The sequence below is a fragment of the Dendrobates tinctorius genome, unplaced genomic scaffold (assembly GCF_039654945.1).
Source record: "Dendrobates tinctorius isolate UK_male_01 unplaced genomic scaffold, ASM3965494v1 ptg000241l, whole genome shotgun sequence".
In the NCBI taxonomy this organism is placed as follows: domain Eukaryota; kingdom Metazoa; phylum Chordata; class Amphibia; order Anura; family Dendrobatidae; genus Dendrobates; species Dendrobates tinctorius.
In genome coordinates this window covers 1-13,327 of record NW_027361908.1, presented here as the reverse complement: position 1 = coordinate 13,327, position 13,327 = coordinate 1, and positions in this window count along the sequence as shown.

The following is a 13,327-nucleotide window of genomic DNA, read 5'->3' as shown; positions in this document are numbered from 1 at the left end:
CAGAAATCCAGGCTGAGGTCAGAGTTTAACTATAGCAAATTACACTGTAGCACGCAGGGGAACAAAGAATATATCCGGCGGCTTGCAAGACCAGTCCCAAGGTATTTGAGGGATCAGGTCATCCCTTACAGGTTACCGGACTGATGATGTAACCAGGACCGCCCCCAGGACCAGGCCAGACGGACATGCAGTAAGCCCTACATGATTGACAGAGGGGCGGAGCCTGCAGCCACCAGATGCCTGCGCTGGGGCCTCTTCTCTGTCACCACCCTCACCCTGAGGCGATCCACGGCACCTCCCAGTGGTCGAGGCAGGAACAGCCGTCCCCGAGTCTGACGGCGACGTGACGGCCCGGCGCCTCCTAGTGACCGATACCGGAACAGCAGGCCCCGAGTCTGGCGGCGAAGTGTCAGTCCGGCGCCTCCTAGTGGCCGGAGCCGGAACAGCAGGCCCTGAGTCTGACAGCGACGTGACAGTACCCCCCCTTCCAAGAGAGGCCTCCGGACCCTCAAAGCCTGGTTTGTCAGGATGAAGGAGGTGAAACCGTCTAATTAACCCCTTGGCATGGATGTCATCAGCGGGGACCCAGGACCTCTCCCCCGGACCATAGCCCTTCCAATGCACCAAATATGGCACGGACTTTCTTGCCAAACGGGAATCAAGGATACCCTGGACTTCGTACTCCAAGGCACCCTTGACCGAAACTGGAGGAGGAGGGGACTGGATGGGATGAATTGGGGAGAGGTACATCTTGAGGAGGGATTTGTGGAAACATTGGGTATTTTGAAAGACTGAGGGAGCTTTAAACGAAAGGCTACCAGGTTAATTACCTCTAATATTTCATAGGGACCAATAAATCTGGGGCCCAGTTTGGCAGAGGGTACCTTAAGCTTAATGTTTTTGGTAGACAGCCAAACTTTGTCCCCAACTCCCAGATGCGGCCCCTTGAACCGCCGTTTATTTGCGGCCGAAGCCTGTCTGACCTGGGAGCCTTTCAAGTTTTTAGTTCACATCCGACCAGATGGTCTTTAAGTGATGTATGGATTTCTCTACCCCCGGGAGCTCCGACATCTTAGCCGAAAATAAACCAAAACGTGGGTGTAAAGCATAATTGCAGAAGAACGGGGTGGTTTTGATGGATTCTTGGTATTGGCGAATTCGGCTAGCGGGAGATGTTCCACCCAATCGGATTGGTGTTCCGAGACATAGCAGCGAAGATACTGCTCTAGGGCTTGGTTGGCACGCTCAGTTTGTCCATTAGTCTCAGGGTGGTAAGCCGAGGGGTAAGATAATTCAACGCTAATGCGTTTGCAGAATGCCTTCCAGAATCTAGAAACGAACTGGGTACCTCGGTCGGACACGATATTCACTGGAGCGCCATGCAGTCGTATTAAATGAATGACGAACAGTTTACTTAAGGTTTCTGAATTAGGTAGTCCAGAGAGGGGAACAAAATGGCACTGCTTACTAAACCTGTCCACCACCACCCAGATACATGTCTTACCTTCTGAGGATGGCAGGTCAGTAATGAAGTCCATGGAGATGTGGGTCCATGGACTCTCTGGGGAGGGCAAAGACTGGAGCCAGCCGGCAGGCCGATTATGGGGAGACTTAGCATGAGCACAAGTTTTGCAAGCGAAAACGTAATCTTTACAGTCCTTCACGACCGTCGTCCACCAAAAGATCCTGGTCACTAGTCTGGCAGTATTATTAACACCAGGATGGCCTGCCAGGACAGTCATGTGACTCCTTCAGAACTTGTAGACTAAACGGGGCTGGAACGAACAGTTTCGGGGGGGGGGGGGGGGGGGGGGAGTCATGTCCGGGACTGGCTCTGAGGACCTATGGATCTCCTCCAGAAGGTCCAGAGACACGGCCGACACCACGATCCCATTGGCCAGTATTGGAACTGGTTCCGAGTCCTCAGCCTGTGAGGGGCAGAAACTCCGAGAGACGGCATCAGCCCTTACATTTTTAGTCCCTGGACGAAACGTGATCACAAAGTTAAACCTTGAGAAGAACAAAGCCCACCTAGCCTGCCTAGGATTCAGTCTTTTAGCTGACTCCAAGTAGGTCAGGTTCTTGTGATCCGTGATCACTGTAACCTTGTGTTTAGCACCTTCGAGGAAGTGGCGCCATTCTTCGAAGGCCCACTTTATGGCCAACAATTCCCGATTCCCTATATCATAATTTTTCTCAGTAGGAGAGAATTTTCGGGAAAAGAAGGCACATGGACGGAGTTGAGTGAGGGAGGCAGTGCCTTGGGAAAGCACTGCCCCTACTCCAACCTCAGATCAGGCTGAATTAATATTGGGTTGGCAGAAAAGCAATCTTTTAAAACAGAAAATGCCTGAAGTGCCTCAGGCTTCCAATTAACCACGTCTGCCCCCTTCCGGGTCAGCTCCGTGAGCGGTTTGGCTATCTCAGAGAAGCCTTTGATGAATTTACGGTAATAATTTGTAAATCCCAAGAATCGCTGCAGCGCTTTTAGAGTTTTGGGTTGCACCCATTCTCTAATGGGTCGGATCTTGGCAGGATCCATGCGAAACCCCTTAGCAGAAATCATGTACCCCAAAAATTGTACCGCAGCCATAAAAAGACACTTCTCCAGCTTGGCAAATAGAGAATGTTCTCTGAGTCTTTGGAGCACAGAACGGACATGTTGCGCGTGTGTAAGAACATCAGCGGAGTAGATCAGGATGTCATCTAGATAAACCACTACATATACCCCACAGATATCCCTGAAGATATCATTCACAAAGTGTTGGAACACGGCAGGTGCATTACTTAACCCAAACGGCATCACAAGATACTCAAAATGACCAAGAGGTGTGTTAAACGCGGTTTTCCACTCCCCTCCATCTCTTATGCGAGCAAGATTGTAAGCTCCCCGGAGATCAAGTTTAGTGAACCAACGTCCTCCCAGTAGCTGGTTAAAAAGATCTGGGATGCATGGAAGCGGATACTGATTCTTTACAGTAATAGCGTTCAGCTCCCGATAATCAATGCATTGTCTGAGTCCACCATCTTTTTTTTCCACAAAAAACCTAGCTCCTACAGGTGAAATGGAGGGTCTAAATAAACCTTTTTGCAAGCTGTCTGCTATGTAATCATTCATGGCTACACGTTCTGGACCAGAGAGGTTAAATATTCTCCCCTTAGGGAGACGGGCACCTGGAACCAAGTCTATAGGACAATCATATTCTCTATGAGGAGCTAATTTCTCAGACTCCACTTTGGAAAAGACATCTTCATAGTCCCTGAATGCGTATGGTATAAAGGGTGTTTTAAGTTTAATTTGGTTCACTGACAGCGACATACAGTGGTTTTGACACTGTGGACTCCAGCGCACGATATCCCCTAGGTGCCCGTCAATAACCGGATTATGCTGGTGCAGCCATGGCATGCCTAACACAACTGGATGTGATAAATTGTGAATAACAAAAAACGACATATGTTCTGTGTGTAATGCCCCCACTGACATAGCAATTTCTGTAGTAACAAATTCTACTCCACCTTGGATAATGGATGTACCATTAATCGCAGTGGTTTGAATAGGGGCATTTAGTCTTAGCAAACGTACACCAAGATTCCTTGCAAGCAAAAAATCCATAAAGTAGCCCGCGGAACCACAATCCACATAAGCCTTCACACACAGAGATTTATTAGAAAACGAGAGCGAGACGGGTAACAAAAGTTTAGCCGCGTTTGCGGGTAATACCTGAGCCTCTGGGCCAGCAGGACCAAAGCTGCCCAGAGGCCGATGCTCCAGGAATGTGGATCTCTGACGTTCAGCATTCTCCCTGAAGACTCCAGACTGCAGCATGCTTGTGAATGAGAATGATCTTCCAGGCTGTGCACTGCAACAGGTGTTCAGGCCAAAAATCAGCTCAGTCAGGAGAAGGAGAAAAAAAAAATTCAGGAGACTGCTTTTATATATGATGGACATATACACAGAAAGCAATTTTTGTGGCCGGATATAATGTGACGGCCGTCTGCGAATCTGGGCTGCAGTAGGAACAGCACCCCGAGTAACCCCGAGACCCTTAACCCCTATACAGGGATCTGGAATTGTAGCAAGGCCCAGAGGGTAGCTGTTTAGAGGAGCAGTGGACCAGAGCAGGACGGCCCCCAAGGGGTCAAAACTAAAACCCGTAATCAAAGTCAGGAGGAAGGAGTCAGGAGGCCGGAGGGCAGCAGAGGTACGAAATCAGCAGACAGGAGAGTCAAAAGTCAAAGCAAACGTCAGCGTCAAAATATCAGAATAGAGGCAGAGGTACAAAAACGGCAGGCAACAGAATGGTCAGAAATCCAGGCTGAGGTCAGAGTTTAACTATAGCAAATTACACAGTAGCACGCAGAGGAAGCAAGAATATATCCGGCGGCTTGCAAGACCAGTCCCAAGGTATTTGAGGGATCAGGTCATCCCTCACAGGTTCCCGGACTGATGATGTAACCAGGACCGCCCCCAGGACCAGGCCAGACGGACATGCAGTAAGCCCTACATGATTGACAGAGGGGCGGAGCCTGCAGCCACCAGATGCCTGCGCAGGGGCCTCTTCTCTGTCACCACCCTCACCCTGAGGCGAACCACGGCGCCTCCCAGTGGTCAAGGCAGGAGCAGCCGTCCCCGAGTCTGACGGCGACGTGACGGCTCGGCGCCTCCTAGTGACCGAGACTGGAACAGCAGGCCCAGAGTCTGGCGGCGAAGTGTCAGTCCGGCGCCTCCTAGTGGCCGGAACAGCAGGCCCAGAGTCTGGCGGCGAAGTGTCAGTCCGGCGCCTCCTAGTGGCCGGAACAGCAGGCCCTGAGTCTGGCGGCGACGTGCCAGTCCGGCACCTCCTAGTGGCCGAAGCCGGAACAGCAGGCCCTGAGTCTGACAGCGACGTGACATCTGGGAGATGAATTCTCCTCGGTGTTCGCCGTTGGGAGAGCCCACAGGGTCCCCACCAAGCTTTTACCTCCGGGAGCCCCACCTAGACCCTTCCTGGCACGTCTCCTCAACTGTAAAGATAGAGACACCATTCTGCGCCTCGCACGACAAGAGCCCCATCAAGTTCAACAATGCCGTGATCTCAATCTTCCCGGATTTCTCCATGGAACTCCAGAAGCAACGTGCGCAATTCATCGACATCAAGAAGCGGCTCAGGGAAAAGAACATTGTATACTCCATGGTCTATCCGGCTTGGCTTCGGGTTGTCCACGGGGGCTCCTCCGTGTTTTTCACGGATCCTGCGGAGGCTACCGAGTGGCGGCGGTCCCATAGAGGATCTCCTGCAAAGGAATCCTAGAGTGTATACTTTCATCTGGATCCTTTTACTGCAGGCCTGATTGGAGCTCTCCTGACGGGCACCCAGATATCTACAATACCGGACACTACGTTTAGTGATGGTATCCCCTTGTTTGTTTTCTGATAGAGGAGCGGGACTTTGCTCCTATGTTACTAAGTCTATATTTTATTTTTTCTTCAAAAGCTTTAGTTTTAGCTTTGTGTTATTTAGGTAGAAGTTGCAGCCAATGGAAACCTTGCTATTTATGTGGTGTCTCTAAGTTCTGCTTAGGCGCCAATGCGCAACATGTCCAGGTAAGTGAAGATGGGTTCTGATTTAATATGCAAGATGTGGAATGTGAGGGGTATCAAGACCCCCCCCGGAAAAAAGTTAAAGTATTTTCAAAAATTAGGCACTATCACCCTCACATTGTGGCTCTGGTCGAAACACACTTGACCAGAGATACAGCTCGGACTGTACAAAAACCGTGGGTTCAGTGGTCTATATACGCATTTCACACCAGCTACTCCAGGGGGGTCTCATTACTAATACACAAGGACGTTAGATGGGAGGTCCGGGAGGCCCGGAGAGATTCTGAAGGGCGCTTCATTTTTGTGTATGCATTGATCAACTCTAAGAAATGTTATTTTGTGTGTTTATAATCCCCCTCCAGCGGGTACGTAAATTCTCCAGAAAGCATTGAGTTTTGCTTTGAATTACCCAGATGCGGATGTCATTTACATGGGAGACTTTAATCTGGTGATGAATAATTGCCTCGATAGATTGAGACTAGATGACGGTACACTGGGTGGGACCCCGGCAGCAGCTACATCCCAATTATCTCAGTTTATAGAGGGTAGTGGATGGTTAGACCTATGGAGGACACGTCACCCAGAAACAAGAGAGTATACTTGCCATTCCTCCACTAGACGTTCCTTATCCTGAATAGATTACATCTTTGGATCTATTGGTTTGGCAATGTGGGTGGACAGTATTGAACATGGAAGTAGAGGGATTTCGGATCATAGCTCAATCATCCTCAAACTCGGGTATGGCCTGTCAAGGGGTAGAATAACATGGAAATTAAACACTTTCTGGCTGAAATTAAGTCACCTGATAGAACAACCGACCAATTACATGTCTTCGTGTCCTCCCACCCCGAACCCCGGAATGTTAATCTATTTTGGGACACCCTTAAGGCGTACTTGAGGGGCTGCCTATCTTCTACGATCTCCTACATCAAACTGGTGACGTCGGGGGAGGATGACGAAATAGAGCAACGATTGAAAGATTCAGAGGCCGCTTATGTATCTGATCCAACTAGTGGTAATAGAGTGGAGTGGTTGACGGCCCAAAGATTATATACTCAACATATAGACTCCAAGTCCAAACGTAAATTATTTTTTACTCGCCAATCCTACTTTGACCTAGGGAACCAGTCAAGTAAATTTCTGGCCTATTTGGTGCGGCAGCCCAATACAACTAACACAATATTACAGATCCGCAGCTCAGATGGTACAGTGGTGTCATCGACAGAACAAATAATGGGATGTTTCCATGATTATTATAGCTCACTGTACCAAGAAATGACATTGATGGCCAGGGGTGTCTAGACTATTTATCAGATATAACGTTTCCCACATCAAGTGCTTCTCAGCGGGCCTTTATGGATGCGGAGTTCACTCTGGAAGAGATAGAAGATGACATAAGGGATATGGCCTCTGGGAAAGCCCCTGGGCCGGATGGGTTTCCTATTGAGCTGTATAGGAAGCCCCTGGGCCGGATGGGTTTCCTATTGAGATGTATAGGAAATACCGGGAGATTTTAGCGCCACTTTTTTCAGTGTTCCGGGGGATTTGGGGGGGGGGGGGGGGGGGTCTTGCCGGAGTCCTTCTATGAAGCTAATATAATAGTACTTAAGAAAGAAGGGAGGGACCCTCTGGACTGTGGTCTTATCGTCCCATATGTTTAGCAAATTTGGATTACAAAATGTTAACAAAGATTTTGGCTGCTAGGCTGAATTCAATTATTTTGGAACTTATACATCCGGATCAGACTGGCTTTATGCCTGGGAAAAGCATTTCCATTAATATCAGACGGGTTCAATCAGTGGTTCAATATAGTTCCCTGATGCCGGACAAAAGGTGGGCATTGGCGTCATTGGACGCAGCTAAGGCCTTTGACTCTCTTGAGTGGCCTTTCCTCCACGCATGCCTGCAGAAATACGGTTTTGGAGATAGGTTTTTAAATTGGGTCAATACATTGTATATGAAACCTAAAGCCTGTGTTGTTGTAAATGGTTCCACTTCCGGGTCCTTCTCTCTGCACAGGGGGACTCATCAAGGGTGTCCCCTCTCCCCGGCCCTCTTTGCTCTTGCAATAGAGGCTGTGGCAATTCGCATGAGAACTTCTCCTAATATTATAGGTATAAAGATAGCAGATCGGGTAGACACCATAGGCCTATATGCCGACGATATGATAAGGCGGAGGGGACGCTGACAGGAGTGATTGCCACTATAAACGAATTCTGTAGATATTCCGGCCTGTATATAAATTGGGATAAGTCTGCTCTGATGCCGCGACTTGGAACTCTCTCCTTGTTACCTATTGTACCACATTTTAAATATTTGGAGGTTCATATTTCTCAATCCAGCACACTTGATCTGCAGCTTTAATATATATCCATTACTGGAGATGGTTAAAGTCAAATTTACGATCTGGAGCAAACTCCCGCTGTCTGTAGCTGGACGCATTAATTTAATTAAAATGATACTACTCCCTAAGATCAGCTATTTTCTCCAACATAGTGCTGTGGTGGTGCCTAGGTCTCTACTAATTTGAATTCCCAGATTACGTCTTTCATATGGGGGAAAACTAGGCCAAAACTTAAGCTATCCACTCTACAAAGGCCAAAAAAAGGAGGGGGGGTAGCACTATTTTTTTTTCTATATTATCTGGCGGGGCAGGCAAGAGCTATAAATAAGTGGATGCCCGGTAATCATCTTCCTAATTCTGAGAGTCATTTGCTTCATGCCGCACATGCTTATTGCCCGCTGGGGTTTTTGGAGTTGGAAAAAGTAAAAGTTCCACGTCTGCTACCCATGCTTCGTCTGGCAAGACTAGTGTGGCGACAGATTAAGAGGGTGGTTGGATTTAGTGTTATCATAGCTGAGATGCCCTTATGGAATAACAGTTATTTTCCGACACTGCTTGCCCACCCATCCACTGAATTCTGGCCTCAGTGCAATGTCTCTACGATGGGGGATATATATGAATGTGGTACATTATTATCTTTCGAACAATTACAAGTTAAGTGTAATGTCCCGAGGTCACAATTCTTCCGATATTTGCAATTAAGATCAGCCCTTCAATCGCACATGAGATGTGTCGGTATGAATAATGCCATTTCATCTCTACCCTTGATAGGCATTCTTAAATCACAGGGTCCCCAGGGTGTCATCTCCTCTCTGTATACACACATGCTATCGGTGGGGACGGAATCTGCCGTATGCTTGGTTAGGGGGAAATGGGAAAGGCTCATCCCTGATACGCAGGGAGAAGAGTGGGAGGAAATCCTGGAGTCGCCAACTAAGATATCTCCGTCAATTAACAATAGAATGATACAACTTTATATTATGAACCAATCATATTTGACTCCGACTTGACTCGAAGATGGGCCGTTTTCAATCTTCGGAGTGTCTGAGATGCCATACACCCGATGCAGATTTTATCCACATGATTTGGCAATGTCCAATTATAATACACTATTGGAAAGAGGTAACGTCGTTATTAACCTCCCTGGCACAGATTCCTGTTCCCCCTGAGCCACTGGTCTGTCTGTTTGGGGTGTGGGATGATGAGACATGGGGACTTTATACGGAATTTTCTTACGAGAGACCTTGTTCATGGCATGGAAGGTGTTGGCACTGCGGTGGATGGGGGGTTCGGATCCCTCCCTTAGGGCCTGGATAGAATTGGTAAACTCAATTATACCATACGAGCGTACGCTCTATCAAAACAGAGGGTGCCCGGGTAAATTTGAGAAGATATGGGAGAGGTGGAATTCCTCTCACCTCACACTGTAGGACGGAGATACCGCATGATAAAGAGCTAATTATATAGACATAGGCTGCAAATAGTTGTTTTGTAGTAGTAATGTTTTAGAGGTTTGGCAGGCTTTGTTATTTGAATAATAACACACAGACTAATGTAAGGCAATTGACTGTATGATTTATTCTATGTACAGCTGGTATACATACACTGTTTGACATTAATGCTCTGCGAAATGTATGTGTATTACATGATATTTTCATCATTGTCAGTTTGCATATTGTGTACCCTGCCTTTGGTTCAATACACGAATTAAAAAAAAAAAAAAAGTCAACCCGGCATGCAAAAATTAAGCCTTCACCCAGCCCAAGATCACAAAAAATGGAGACGCTACGGGTCTTGGAAAATTGCACTTTTTTTAAAGCAAAGTTTGGACTTTTTTTCACCACTTTGATAAAAGAGAACCTACATGTTTGGTGTCTGTGAGCTCATAATGACCTGGAGAATTATAATGGTGGGTCAGTTTGAGCATTTAGTGAACCTAGCCAAAAAGCCAAACAGAAAACGTGTGGGATTGCTCTTTTTTGCAATTTCACCGCACTTGGAATTTTTTTTTCCTGTTTTCGAGTACACGACATGGTAAAACCAATGGTGTAGTTCAAAAGTACAACTCGTCCCACAAAAAGTAAGCCCTCACATGGCCATATTGACGGAAAAATAAAAAAATTATGGCTCTGGAAAGAAGGGGAGCGAAAAACGAAAACGAAAAAATCTCTGGTCATTAAGGGGTTAAAATCATTTTTCAAGCTGGTGTTAAAACTATTCTAATTTACTGAGATAATGACTTTTGGGTTTTCATTGGCTGTAAGCCATAGTCACCATTACCAGAAATAAACACGTGAAATAGATCACTCTGTTAGTAATGACTCCATATAATAAGATATGAGTTTCACTTTTTGTATTGAAGAACTGAAATAAATTACCTTTTTGATGATATTCTAATTTTCTGAGATGCACCTGTAGTTTGGAAGGTGTCTAATGCTGGCACATGTGATTTTATTGGACGAGAAGTGTGAATTAATGTCTTAAATTTTACCATTTTATCCTCAATGAAATTATCTATATTTTCACTTTCCAAACCTTTGAGCATTATTCAAGCTCCTGAAATAAAAGCTTGTCAAATTCATTGGTATTCAAAAGTTCAGCAGTATCAATTATCTTATCTTTACCATCGTTAGGAAAAAAAAAGATTTGTTTTTGTTTTTTGGTACAGTTAAGGCACGTACAAAACGATTAACATCTATTATTGTCTGAAAGAAATTTAAATCCTGGGCAGGACTTCTGTCTGCAGTAAGAAAAGAATAGGTGTGAAATGCTGACATTTATCTTTTTGTCTGCTTGTCATTGTAAACTAAATCGGTGCTGTGATCTCCCGAATCTGATGTATCTGGATGAGCCTGTGCTGTCTTCTTCCACAAAGGAAAAATACACTTTTTTGTGTCCTATTTTTTTTTTTCTTTAAATAGATTTGGGAGTGTTTTATTTTATTTTCCCTCTTTCTGAAACTTCCTTTTTTTATGTCCATGATGTTACTTTCAAGTTCTTCAACGTTATTCATGAGCTTTTTGTGCAAATCCTTACACTGCACATGATTAGAAAAATCTGACATGGATGTTTCTAGGTTTTTAATTCCCTCTTAATTGTGAAACTTTACAGTACTATGGTGTGTGCCACAACGTTCAATATTTGCAGCAGAAAGATCTGCAAGTACTGGATTGTTTGCAGGAATATGAATAAAATACGTGCGTTTTTCCTGCAATTTTTGAATGAAAAAGCACTGAAAGATTTGACATGCTGCAAAATCAAAGCTGCTTCAAATCTGCCAAGAAAAAATAAGCAGCGTGTGCATGCAGAGTCCTGGGCAGTTTAGAAGGTGTGCACCTCCCCCCAAGGTGCCTGATGATTACGTGATCCCTTGGTTAGATCATGTGATGGGTCATGGAAGTAACGCACAGGTGCTCTGGTCACCTCCATACATGAAATACATTAAAGATGGTGGTGCCATGCGAATTTTTATAGTGTACGGCACTATAAATAACATGGCCGCTATCCAAAATGGAGCTGGGGTAGGCGATGAATTTTCCCAAGAGGCCACGTGACAGATCGTGACTATTGTGGAGGCCAAACCAATAGGCTGAAATTAATTCACCTCACTCTCTATTATCAATATTTTAATAATTTTCAAAAATCTGACCAGAGGAAAAAAAATTCAAACAAAGTCCAAGCAGAAACATACATATAAATGTACCATGTGAGCCCTATAGCGTCCTATACGAGTCCTCACATCTTATACACATATTGATTAAGAACAAAGACTTGCCTTGGTCCCGTTCGCCTGGCGCTCTGCTGCGGTCCCCGAGGCTCCACTTCAGGTCTGACCAGTGTGTACATGCTAGATGAAGACGTCATTGTGCCGGGTCCATCTGATGAGATCATCGCACTGGTACAGCAAAGGCGACGGGAGCTTCCCTGGAGCTGTGCTGCCATCCTGCTACTTCTGAAGCGTAGCGCAGGGAACCTCTGTGCTGGGATATGTGCACCACATTGGCGGCACACAAAACATTATAATGAGGTCAGCTGAAGATAAGCCCCACCCCCAAACGGTAGCCCAGATTGCCCTCATTATAATCCACCTATGTGTGCGTGAGAAATTCACTTTGCTGGTACATTAAGGCTGTGTGCACACGATGCGTTTTTTTAAGCGTTTCCGCAGCGTTTGAGCTGGCTGGCTCAGACCGCTGCAGAAACGCTTAAAAGATGCATCAAATTAATTAGCATGCGTTTTGGCTTTCTGTGCCAATGCATGCGTTTTTAACCGCTCAGGAATCGCTTAGCGGCTAAAAACGCAGCATGCTCATTAATTTCCGCATTGCTGAGCGTTTTTAGCCATCCCCAATGATCCCAGAAATCGCGTGTCAAAAAAAACGCGTCAAAATCGCGTCAAAAACGCGCGGAAAAAGACGCGCGATTTCTGGGAAGGGGATCCTTTTCCTGAGCGTTTAAAAAGGCTAGCATGTGCACATAGCCTTAATGCTGCGTATTTCATATCAAAGCACAATGTGTGAAACATGCCCTTAGACAACGTGCACACGTTGAATATTTGCTCAGGTTTTTATCTCAGTATGTGTAGGCCAAAACCAGGAGTGGGTGATAATCCAGAACTTGTGACGTGTTCTATTATACTTTTCCTCTGATTGTTCCTCTCCTGGTTTTGGCTTAGGCTTCTTTCACACTTCAGTTTTTTACAATCAGTCACAATCCGCCAGGTTTTGAAAAAACGGATCCTCAATTTTCTTTGAGGATCAGTTTTTTTTCCCATTGACTTCCATTAACGGCGATTGTGACGGATTGCTATCTCTGGCGGATCCTCCAGACACTCATTTAACCCGAAATTCTTTCTGGGTGCCGGACAAAAAATAAATAAAAATTTCTCCTCCTTCTCTCTCTCTCCTCTCCCTCTCCCTCTCCCTCTCCCTCTCCCTCTCCTCTCCCTCGTCCCTCTCCTCCTCTCCCTCTCCCTCTCCCTCTCTCTCTCCTCTCTCCTCTCTCCTCTCTCCTCTCTCTCCTTCTCCCTCTCTCTCTCCTCTATCTCCTTCTCTCTCTCTCTCTCTCTCTCTCTCTCCTTCTCTCTCCTCTCTCCTTCTCTCTCCTTCTCTCTCCTCTCTCTCTCCTCTCTCCTTCTCTCTCTCCTCTCTCCTTCTCTCTCTCCTCATCATCTCCTCCTTCTCTCTCCTTCTCTCCTCTCTTCCTCTCTCTCCTTCTCTCTCTCCTTCTCTCTCATCCTTCTCTCTCTCCTTCTCTCGTCTCTCTCTCTCTCATCGTCTCTCTCCTTCTCTCCTTCCTCCTTTCTCTCTCCTCTCTCCTTCTTCTCCTCTCTCCTCTCTCTCTCCTCTCTCCTTCTTCCTCTCTCTCCCCCTCCCTCTCCCTTCTCCTCTCTCTCCTCTCTC